The sequence below is a fragment of the Cuculus canorus genome, chromosome 3 (assembly GCF_017976375.1).
Source record: "Cuculus canorus isolate bCucCan1 chromosome 3, bCucCan1.pri, whole genome shotgun sequence".
Lineage (NCBI taxonomy): Eukaryota > Metazoa > Chordata > Aves > Cuculiformes > Cuculidae > Cuculus > Cuculus canorus.
In genome coordinates, this window is record NC_071403.1 from 95,766,359 (window position 1) to 95,779,219 (window position 12,861).

The following is a 12,861-nucleotide window of genomic DNA, read 5'->3' on the forward strand; positions in this document are numbered from 1 at the left end:
TTTGACACAGCTGGGAGCCTGATACTCTGGTAAGGAGCTCAGCCTGGATACAGCATCAGAAGTCTCCTAAAAATGATCTGTCACTGATGATGGAAGTTTCTGTACTCACCGCAGCAGAGCTGCTACAGAACAGTCCCATTCCTCCCCTGTCCGCTCACTCCTGTTCCTCTGCTGTGGCAAAGGCTGATCCAGCAACCTTTGCAGCTGTGCTTTGGCTGGTGGGGTGGAAAGTCCAGTGAACAAGGTGGAAGTGAATAACAGGCATGAGGGAATGCCTTGACATTATAAATTAATACTAGTTACTAAAGCTAACAGTTAAAACTAATTATTATTTGTGAACTTCAGAATCATAAAATGGGGTTGGAAGGGACTTTAAAGATCATCCAGTACCAACACCCCTGGAGTGGGCAGGGACACCTTCCCCTAGGTCAGGTTGCTCAAAGCCTTATCCAATGTGGCCTTGAAAACCTCCAGGGATGGAGCAGCCACGACTTCTCTGGGCAACCTGTGCCAGGGCCATGCTTCTTTTGGTGCAGCCCAAGACATGGTTGGCCTTCTGGGCTGCGAGCGCACATTGCCAGCTCGTGTCGAATTTCTCATCCACCATCACCCCCAAGTCCTTCTCCTCAGGGCTGATCTCAATCCATTCTCCGCTCAGCCTGTATTTGTGCTTGGGATTGCCCTGGCCCAGGTGCAGGACCTTGCACTGGGCCTTGTGGAACTTCATGAGGTTCACACAATAATAATTAAAGCAGTAATTATTAGAGTTAAATTCTATACCAGTAACAGAAGATAAACTGGAAAGACTACCTGAGTTTTGTCTAGGTGCCCAGGTTAAAATGTTAAAAGCTAAATAGTTCAGATGGTGCCAAAGTTAAATGTGCTTCACCAGTGATTAATGATCAGGTTCAGCCTCCACTGAGGGTGTGGTTTCACAAACACTTCTTGCTCACAGCAGTGCCATCCTCTTGCTGTTCATTCTCGCTCACTGCCTGCTTTTACCCACATGCTCATTTATGCCAGTTTAACAGTTTGAGGGACTGCACAGGGAATTAGGCCAGGAAACTAAATCAGTTTTTAGAAAATCTTTTTTTGGGGTGTAGGAGAAGATTATAATCCTCAATACGGTTCAACGTGTGCATGTAGCAACAATCATTCAGGCACAAATAAGGTTTGTGGTGCAAGGTGTGAATAAGCTGGAGAGACCAGGGTGTTAAAGCCAGCACTGTTGCTGAAAGTGGTGTTTGTGGAAATTTGATGCAGGGCAGCAGGAAAGAGTGAAACTAGCTCCTCTGGGAATTGCTGGCTTAAATGTGGTCATTTTGTTCAGAACTGAGACCTAGCTCTGAGCACCGGTGGACCCCTATGCAGATTCCTCTTTCCTGTAGCAGGCTAAACAGGAATCTCACTGCTTCTAAACTCTAGAAAAGTGTACTGTGCTAGACTGGAATGGATGTAAATTTCATCACTGAAAGAAAACCAACCAACTTTAACTCCTTTCCTGTCTATCTCACAACTTTACCCAAACTGTGGTTCCCTCAGGTAAAGACATCCCTTGCCTTTCTTTTTTCCAGGTGTATTATAGTAAGGTTTTGATCGTTATCCAGTGCTTTCTACTTATAGTTCTCACAGCTGGGTAAACACCATTTCTCATTTCTTACACAGAAAAATAGACATTAATGATTGTAGCACGTTGGCCAAGATCACAGCCTGGTCTCCAGCAGAGCATGGAACGGTTAAATTGCTCTCCTCACTTCAGGCCATTGCCCAAGTCACCTGCTTTTTAACAAAGGACCATTCGTTTTCAGCAACTCCATTTACTTATTTTTGTATGTGGATATTATGTTTCTGTGGTATGTATTTTTTGTTAATATGGGCTAATTAGGTCATTAAATAAACTCAACGAGAGCCCATCAAATCCTGCTGTGTGTCTGCATGCATCTCTCATTGCATACCTGAGACCACACTCACTGGTGCTACTTATCGTGTTCTGCTCCTGAGTTCTTCCTGTGCTGTTATTGCCAAAGTACGTGTTGCTGTCCTTGTACAATGTAGATAGATACTTGCTAAACACCGTTGATATCATGAAGCTCAGTTCCTCTTGGCCTGAAGGACAGAGGTTCCTCTAAGAGTTGAAGGCTAAGAAGAGCCTGCACATTGAAGTCAGTGACTTGATTCAGAAACCTAAACAGGACCAGAGTTGTGTCATATCAATGAGAAGGTAATGATATTAAATAATAAAGAAAAATAATTATCCTCTGACATAGAATCATAGAGTAGTTAGGGTTGGAAGGGACCTTAAAGATCATCTAGTTCCAATCCCCCTGCCGTGGACAAGAACATCCCACCTGATCAGGCTCCCCAAGGCCCCATCCAACCTGGCCTTGAACACCTCCAGGGATGGGGCATCCACAACCTCCCTGGGCAACCTGTGCCAGTGCCTCACCACTCTCATGGTGAAGAAATTCCTCCTAATGTCCAGTGTAAATCTGCCTCTCTCTGGTATATACCTGTTCCCCCTCGTCCTATCACTACAAATCTTTAAGAATAGCCCCTCTCCAGCTTTCCTATAAGCCCCCTTCTGGTACTGGAAGGGTGCTATAAGATCTCCCCTGAGCCTTCTCTTCTCCAGGCTGAACAAGCCCAACTCTCTCAGCCTGTCCTCCTATGGAAGGTGCTCCAGCCCTCTGATCATCTTTGTAGCCCTCCTCTGGACCCATTCCAACAGCTCCATGTCCTTCTTACATTGAGGATTCCAGAACTGGACACAGTATTCCAGATGAGGTCTCACAGGGGAGGAATAGAGGGGCAGAATCACTTCCCTTGACCTGCTGGCCACGCTTCTTTTGATGCACTCCAGGACATGGTTGGCCTTCTGGGCTGCGAGTGCACATTGCTGGGTCATGTCAAGCTTCTCATCCACCAGCACCCCCAGGTCCTTCCACGCAAGGTTGCTCTCCATCACATCATCTCCCATCTTGTACTGAACACGGGGATTGCCCAGGTGTAGGGCCTTCCTCTTGGCCTTGTTGAACCTCATGAGGTTCTCACAGGCCCACATAAGGGAGCCTCATTTTTAAAATTAATAAAGACATCATCTTTATTAATTTTATTCTTAAAACTCATTGATCCCTTTAGTTCTATACGTAGTGTGTTAACAAGTCAACTGCTTGAAGCCTTTCTCCAGTTTTTATTCAGAACTCAACTGGCAAACTTTCCCATTAAAGTTGATGCCATTTTACCCGAGTAAGGGGGGGCAGTAAAAAGGAGATGTGTGCCACATAGTGGGTGTTAAGAGTTTTCAAGGCTTCTCAACCCCCAGCCTAGCAGGAAAGCGAAGACTCTGCCTGGTGCTCGCAAGCAGGCTCACACACAAGGTTAGCATTGCTGTGGTTATACATTGATGCTCCTATCTGTGTTCCAGTAAGTGAGTAATGTGCCAGGTTTTTGTCACCTCCTCACTTTACAAGACTGAGTCGTCTGTCTTCAGGTTGTCCGATTTCTAAACAGGGTTGAAACCACGAGTCTTCTCTGCCAAATGCAGTTATTTCCAGGCCGTTATATTATACTGTCCTCTAGTGGTAAAAGGTTCTGCTTGCAGTCTTGCCTCAAAAGCAGGGTGCTCTCGGGCATTTTCTTCTCTGTTATTCACACGTTAATACTGCTCTTGAAGAACCACCTAGTTTTGAAAAGGCTGCCTAATAATAACAAAAACATTTAGCAAGAAGTTCTTAACAGAGGAACTTTGTAATAAAGTTGACGTGCTGGTCTCTTCTCCCAAGTAACAAGTGACGGGGCGAGAGGAAATGGCCTCAGGTTGCATAGGGGGAGGTTTAGACTGAATATCAGAAAAAATTTCTTTACCGAAAGAGTGATGAAGCATTGGAACAGGCTACTTGGGGAAGCAGTGGAGTCACTATCCCTGGAGGTGTTCAAAAAGCATGTGGACACGGCACTTTGGGACATGGTTTACTAAGCACGGTGGTGTTGGGCTGACAGTTGGACTGGATGATCTTAGAGGTCTTTTCCAATATTAATGATTCTATGATTCTATGTAAACTTTGATAGCGGAACTTCGCTAACATAATTCAGTCTTGGGTTTAGCTTAAAGTTCTGTTTGGCTGCTTCAGCCATTCTTCAGTGTTGTTCCTTGAGCTTACAAGTGGAAGAATATTTGTTGAAGTGTGAAACATCAAGTCGAGGCATTTGAGTTCTTGCTCTCTTTCAACTGTAGAGTGTTGGCAAAACTTTAGATATGTTTTTTCCCTACCATTTCATGTATGGAGAATGGAGTGATGATAATAGCTACTTCATCAGCATTTGAGGGCTGTTGATGGAAACAAGGTGCTTGGCACAAGGAATGTGTGGTGTAAAAACCAGTTATACGCTGTCTGTTACAATAGCACCAAACTCTGAGAGAATCCTGTCTCAGGAGCGCTAGGTTTTCATGTTTGCATAAAATCAGGATAAGCTCTTGCTATATGTAGCATTTAAGTTCTTTGTTTTTCAGTGAATTCTTACCTATGGTCACAGACTCCAAAGCAAGATGGAGACTAAGGAAAAGCCCAGCAAATTTCAAATGTTTCTTTTCCTTTATTTTTATGTAGATTTATTCAAATATGTTTTGTTAATATGCTTAGACCTAAATTATTAAATCATTGATTAATTAGTGCTAGCCAGTTGTTGATTTAACCTTTAAATTAAAAAAAGTATTAATTCTTATGCGATAACTAGAAAGTAATAATCATTTCAATTTGCTGTCTAGTATCCATCTAACTAATGATAGACAGGTGAAAATTCCACCAATTACCTTGTTATTAATTACTAGCTCTTCTAACAGAAGAAAACTCACATGCATTTTTCTGCACTCTTCCACAGGAGTAAGTATAGAAAGAAAGCAATTCATAAGAAATTAAACATTGCCTCCAGCCAGCATCACTTCTTTTGACCTCGGTGAAGCAGTAATCTGAGGGACTTTAGATCTCCAGGGTACAGCAATTAGGTAAGATTTAAACATTACAGTACTGTTAAATACCTTTATCGGTGATCTGGATGAGGGGATCAAGTGCATCCTCAGCAAGTTTGCAGATGACACTAAGCTGGGAGGAAGTGTCGATCTGCTTGAGGGTAGGGAGGCTCTGCAGAGGGATCTGAACAGGATGGGTCAATGGGCCGAGACCAAAGGCATGAGGTTTAACAAGGCCAAATGCCGAGTCCTGCACTTAGGGCACAACAACCTTGTACAGTGCTACAGACTAGGGGAAGAGTGACTCAAGAGCTGCCTGGCAAAGAAAGACCTGGTGGAGCTGGTTGACAGTGGCTGACCATGAGCCAGCGGTGTGCCCAGGTGGCCAAGAAGGCCAATAGTATCTTGGCCTGTATCAGAAACAGCGTGGCCAGGAGGTCCAGGTAAGTGATTCTGCCCCTGTAGCTGAGTAGCATTGGTGAGGCTGCATCTCAAATACTGTGCTCAGTATTTGGGCCCCTCACTACAAGAAAGACTGAGGTGCTGGAGTGTGTCCAGAGAGGAGCAACAAAACTGGTGAAGGGGCTGGAGAACAAGTCTTATGAGGAGCAGCTGAGGGAACTGGGGTTGTTTAGCCTGGAGAAGAGGAGGCTGAGAGGAGACCTCATGACTGCCTACAACTGTTGGAAAGGAGGCTGTAGAGAGGTGTGTGTTGGTCTCCATCCCTGGAGGTGTTTGACAGATGACTGGATGAACTGCTTAGGAACATGATTTAGTAGTGGACAGGTACAGTTGGACTTACTGGTCTCAAAGGTCTTTTCCAACCAAACAATTCTATGATTCTATGATTTTCACAAGTCCAGACTGATGAAAAGCTGTCATTTCACAAAAGAAAAATCAGCATTCAGGTCACTGTTAACTCTTGGGAAAGTTTTCATCTCTATTCCAGAAGGAACCACTGCTGATAAGTAATTACAGCTCAGAGCAATCCAATTTTGTTCGTTTAACCATGAACACTAATTGTCCTGCGGCCATCAGTTAAAAAAATCCTTTCAAGGATGTGCACAGCAGAACGAAATATTTTAGAGGGCATAGTACAAGATTTGAGCTGCTTTCTATTTTGGCTTTATATTAGGAACAACTGTGTTGCAGCTTGATATGTTTGGCTTATGTGTGATGGATTTTCCATACATGTATGTGGCAAGAAGTGAACCAAATTTCTTCTCATAGTGGCTATGTCAGATTTTTTCATAAGTAGCATATATTGCTGATTTGGTGTCATCACCTCATATTTTCTGCTTTTACCTCATTGTCTGTGCATGGTTTTCTCTTTAGAAGCTGGGAAATTTGGTCATAGCCCTTAGCTCTATCCCTAGCACCTCATCCGGTATTGTTTTAAGTAAAGTCAGCAATTAAACTCTTCACTAAATATGGAAGAATTAACCCATTCCCTGCTGTCTTACGAGAACTTTTCATGCAGACCTTTCAAGTTCGTAAGGGTCAAGCCGTTTAAAAAATGAACTATTTAAGATGTAGCAGTGACCAAAATGGTTTTTGCAAATAAATTACTTCTAAATTAATATACCAAATACTTTGTTTAAAAAAATTATCCCTACATTTTGCTTCTGTGTGTTCATGCTGTCTTCACATTTTTTAGTTCATAAGCCTTTTTGTGCTGATTTGTATTTGCAAATAAGCTGTCTTTTTATATAAAAGAAATAGTTTAAATGTGACCGTAAAGGTATGGATTATTTTAATAGCAAATACTGTAGACAGATACCATGAATTTTTATTAGTAAATGTAATAATATTTTTCTCCCTGGACTTACATGAAGATCAAATCACTTAATACCAGGATTTGCCACTGATTCTCTGGAATTTCATATCAGTAAAGACTGGGAAGTCTATTTACTATGCAAATAAAAGTAAGTAGTACAAATAGAGTTAAGGTTAGGGAAAATATTTGAATATAAGATAGTAGATGTGGAAAGTACGGGTCTGAATGGCAAACAATTGGAATGGGATTCTGGGTTGTCACAAATCACTATAGCTCCATGGAAGTTAATAGATCTCTACCAATTCATGTGAGCTGAGAATCAAAATAATGAAGTTAAGCTTAAGAGAAAAAGGGAAAAGTCGAGATGGGACTTGGAGAACACAGTGAGCAAGTCTGTAGGCTGCCAGACAAATACACCACAGAGCTCCTAGTAATCCTGCAGCCACTGGAATAATTTTTTCTCTGGTTCTGTATGTCTGGTAGTTGGCTCATAAATGGTACATTCTACCTGCAAGGGCATGGACTAGGTAAGAATGTCACACAGTTTCTCTCTAGTCAGGTTATAAAATGCACTTGTAAGTTCCAACCTCTGGATGTCTCTCTCGTTCTGCTTGCATGAATGAGGACTGGCCTTTCAGAGTGAAAAAAACTACATCAGAAAGATAAATGGGTCAGTATGGAAAGCCAGCTGTCCAGTGCTGCCAGCTGACTAAAATAATGTGACACCAATCCAGCTCTTGACACAATAGACTACGAGTATGAGTTATAAGCAAGATTAACAGTTGAGAAATGCATTTCTTCCATTACAAGAACACTTCTTACCAGCCCCATTCTTCTCAGTTGTGCTTTGCACAACTGTATTAAATAACCTGGTGCAAATAACTGAATATTATTCTACAAAATAAAATCAGTAGTGCCTTTCTCAACGGTTACAGTGTGTAAGCAAATACTCTTTTAGGCTGGATACTGGACATGCACCAGGTAAATGTTTGGTTTTCCTGCCAAGGGTTTCTGGCTCAGGGCAGTTGATGTTGGTGGTAACTTCAGTGAGACAAGAACAAGATTCCCCTTTTCTGAAAGTGTCTGCACCTTCTATTAATTTGTCAGTTCTGTAAGTGAATTGAGGTACAGACACATTCGGAACTTCCCATAAAATCCTGTTCTGGAAAAGTAAGCATTAGGAGATACTTTTGGAGTCAAGGGTACAAGACCAGGTATTTTGTTTTGCTCAGCTGCATTGCTTAAGCAATGGAGAGCTTTCTGCATGGGCATTATTGGCTCTTGTCTGTTTTAGGCATCAAAAATAAACAAATGCAGGAAAATGCTTAAGAAATCCTTTTGAAGTTAAGAACAGCCAAGGTCTCTGACTTGCATAGAATCCAAGATTTTTGTACTGCTTCATAGCACATAGCTTTTGGTGATGTGACATACAGGGAAGAACAGAGTGAAGCCTCAGGCAGTGATTTCAGAAGGACCAATAAAGGTGAGTGTTGAGAATTTAGGGTTTCAGTGATTTAGCTAGGGTAATAGAGGAATTTGGGGTTAGGAAGGAATGTAATAAAGATCTTAAAGTTTCAAGGTAATGTGTTGATTAGGTAATTTTTCCGTTCTCCACCCTATTTTCAGAAGGATTTTTGTCTGTATATTGTGACGTAGTATATTTCCTTATGTTCATACTATTGGTTTAGTTCTTCAGTTTTAAAACCAACTTAGATTACCAATTCTGAATGCTAAAATCTTGATATCTTTCAGACTTTTGCTGGATTTTTTTCTGTACCTCTCAGTATACATGGAAGAAGTTATGTAACTTTTTACTCTGATGGTTGGCCAAGATTTGAGCTCCTCTAGTTTATTTCTGTCAAAAATGTTGATATGAAGTGATATATCTTTGTGTACATTCTTTGTAATCAAAGTGGGATTAAACTGAGGTCCTGTTTCCCTGAATGTAGTAGGAAAAAAGACAATAGGAAACAGCTCCTTTGGCAGTAACCCAAGCCTCTTTTTTCAATCAGCGCTGCACTCGGAAAACTCTTGCTTCCTCTTTTTTTCTCTTCTTTGGAATTTGGGATCATTCTGCAAAGGGTTTCACTTTTTTAGAGGGGGTTTTGCCTCCGTATGTAACACTTCGGATGGAGTCGCTTACGCCATTTTGCTAAGATTACATATACACCTTGGTGTTTCCATCCATGTGGCTCAGATTTTTTTAATTTGCCAGTCTTTTGGCTGGTATTGGGAGGTGATGCCTGTTTGTATGCATCTTTTGTTTGACCACTGTTATATTTCAAAACCATTTTCCTCTCTATGATTATAAACTGGTTTCATTCCACTCTTGTTTCTTGCTGGTTTTCTCTGCAGCCATTAAGGAAAATAGGCAGGGAAAGTGTGTCTCCCACTTCTTTGTAAAAGGTGGGTTTATGAACCAATCTATTACCACATTTTGAAATGTGCTGTTATCAATTCTTTTGAGCTTCACTTCTTTCTAAAGGTTCTAAACAGCATTTGGTCATCCGAGAAGTTTTGCTCTCTCCTATCTTGGACAGTATATTTTAAACAACATCAGACATCTTGTTTAACAGTCTAAATTAAGGTTTAAACGGGGGATGCGATCATTGCCATGTTCTTAAAGTCTAGGGCAGACAACCTGACATTCTGCTATACTGAATATTTCAAGGCCTCTACTCCTTTGAGATTTCAGCTTTTCCAGTTTAGTAATGGGAAAGATCTTTGCCTAATCCTGATTATGTGTAAAAACCATAATGAGAAATGGTTATTTAGTGCAAGAGCCAGATTTTATGGTTGTTATCTTAGACTGGCAGAGAAACCTCTGGAGAGTTATTTGATTTTGTAAACTAGCATGCAATTAGAAAAGGAGTTTTGCTTTGAGGTTTTTTGGGGGGATGCAAAATTGAGAACAAACATCATCATAATGTATGGTTTCCTTCTATAGCTTTCAGGAGATTTAGCGATTGCTTCAGAGTTCATCATGAATTATTCTGTACTGTGTCATGCAACAATATTTGTCCTAGTGTTGTCAGAACTCCTGGTAGTGTGAATCTATTCAAACTCTGCAAAAGGAGACGTGAAGAGAAAAGGATAATAATGTACACAGATGAGTGCTGTACAGAGCTCTGAAGTTCCAGTGTCTTTTTGGTCAAACACAAATGTCTGTCTAGTTCCAGAATTAAAGAAAAGTGGATCTGTAATTGTGTTCTCAATTAGAGAGGTCCTTTTTTTGATGCTTAATCTGCATAATGTAAAATATTTAGGTTCCTGAGCACCATGGAAAAAATATCAAAGCTGACAATGCATGTGGTTATTGTGGTCCATGGAAAAGAAGTGGGGGCTGGACTCTGAAATAGTGAAAATCAGCATAGCTCAGTTAGAGCTCTTTATTTCTATTGATTTATACTAGTTGAAAAATGGGTTTACGACTTCAAGTTGCATAGAAACAAAGCAAACCAAGGAAACCATTACAAAAGCATCCATCTAGGAAAACATTGGGGGAAGAAAAATGCAGTGAAAACAGAACTCTTACTAAATTAAATTTAATATTGAATTTAATAAAGCTTCCTAGTAGGGAATTCCTGGAAAGTGTGGACTGAAATCTGAAGCAAACTTTGATTGTTTTTGTAGCTACCTTGTCAGTATAGTTACAAGAACTAAATTTCTTTTTTCTTTTCATTACTTCTAAAGAAGCTTTCTAGAGAAAAATACCCATGTTCCATTACCCCCTTAAGAAGTATTTCCTATCATTGTTTCCAGAGAAACAGCTTAATAGTTTCATAAATACCAAAGTTAATAGGCTCCTAAAATCAAGGAAAATTGCCTGTAGGTGATATTTACTTATACAGAAATAGCTACTCTCTGAACTGAAACTTTCTCTAAGCTTTCTCTCTAGGCCTGTTATCTATTAGCGCATACTTTGCTGTCCTGTTCCTACTTCCTTTAGCTGTTTTGAATCAACTGTGGGTAGAGCAATACTTAAATGAAATGTCCTTGAGGGTAAAACATGATCTAACAAATTATAGAAAATAAACAATATTAAGCATAGTTTGTTACTATAAAGGGATCAGAAATAGTCTAATGGAGGGACACTTTTTTTTTTTTTTAATGCAACAGCTATGCCACATCACCATGTCTGGCTTCAAAGAAAACATGAAATCTTTCAAAAAGTGGGTTCCAGAAAGGAGTCTGAGAAAAATGATTTTTTTCTTGTATTGAGTTGCTACTTCTTAAGCAGGAGCTGCTCCTCCTTTAGTTTGCTGCCTTTTTATTTTTCTTGATTTTAATTTTAATGATGTTAAGGCACCTAACAATCTTGATAAGCAACTTTTACAAAATATATAAAATCATTATTTTTCTGTGTAGGCTTGGTGATGTGTACAAGAGTCATAATGGCCACACTCAGAGAATACAAGTGCTCTTTCCTCTCTTTAGAGCTGGAAGAATACTCAGCTGCTGGCAAATTACTTTACACTGTGCTTCATTCTTTTTACATTTAATATTTGTGTCATACTTGGGGGACTTATAATTATTCTAAAGCTCATAGGATCAGACTTATGAAAAGACATGCAAAGTATGAGGAGATGCTAGTTAAATTGGGTCATTCTGTTAGGATTTGATAGCAAGCTTTGAGTTCTGGTGGACTTTCTGCTGCTAGAGCCTTAAGCCACCCTAAATGCAGGAGAGTTGGTTTTACAGAAGGCAGCAGGAGGCTGAAACAGGATGAAGCAGTGCTGGTTTGTGGCATGGGAAGAGTCTGGTGAAAGCTGCTGGTACTCTCCTCATCATGAGAGCTGATGCCACCGGGGAAGTGCAGTTGAACTGTGATTTAGTTCGGGATATCTACATCCCCGTTTGGGGTCCCCATTAGATAGAAACTAAAAGGCTTTTGCCTGACTCTTTGTTACTGGTCCTGGGTTCGGTAATTTTATTTTATGCATAGATAGCTATTCATTGTTTAGATATTTGTATTTCACATTCCTCGAGTCTCCCACATTCTTTGTCGGTGAGGAAGAAGTATTCGTAGAGCTGTTTATCCACTAGCAAGTTTTAGAAATCTGTTATCTCAAGTTTTATGTAGGAGCTTTTATCAAAACCTTTATTTTTGAAAGGTAATTCTGCGAGTACATTGTTACTAGGAAGGCCCCTGGGAGACTGGTTCTCTCTGGAAAATGTATGCCTCCTTTGAAAATATGATGAGATGTCACAGTCTTGACTCGAGTGAGTTCTTAGTTCCTTCAGCTGCTATTTTTTGCCAAATCCATCTGTGATGCTCCATTGCAGGGTGTAGTGTGCAATAAGGAAAAACATTATTTTCCTTCAGACAACAAATAAGCTTCTCTCCCTTTCCCTGCGTTCAACTGCAGTTAAACAAAAAACACCACAGAAACTTAGAGGGAGAAATAGAATTCAATATATATTTCTTCTAATCACCAGGTACAATAAAACATAAAACTTAATTCCCAACAGTACTGTCTTTGAAATGTGTGCATAGTATCTTCTGGTCTTCTCTTACTCTGCTGTGGCCGTCAGCATCAAAATTTCTCATACCTCTCCCTTGCTTATTTTGGGGGGCCTTTTCTACTCATATTCTTCTCCTTCCACTGATTACCCCCTCCTCTTCATGCCACTCTTTCTTTTTCTTGATTCTCTGACAGCTTTTCAGTTCGCTTCACATCAGCAGGACTGGATCTACTGCATATTTTCTTCTGTTTCGTAGGGGAGGCTGGAACTCAGCATCCCATGGATTTCTCCGAGTGCTGTGTAACTGGATTGTCTAGAGTGTTAGTCATCATTTGATTATTCTGACATTCTTGATGAAAAAATATGTACATTAAAATCATAATGTAATTACAGAATTTGCTTTTAGCATGAATATATTTGTTCTCAGTGACAGTGAAATTATTTAATACTCCCAATACATAAATATTATTTTGACAGTTATGCAGTGGGCTATGAGTAATTTTAAGGTGGCACAGTTTACTCCATGCAGCTTGAAAGCAAAGATTTTCCCCCTCTCTTTTTCCCCCATCACATTTTATTATTAATGGACACATTTGAATTGTCAGCTTTCCCAAAGCCTTGGTGTATGGGCTGGAATGATCAGATTAATTTA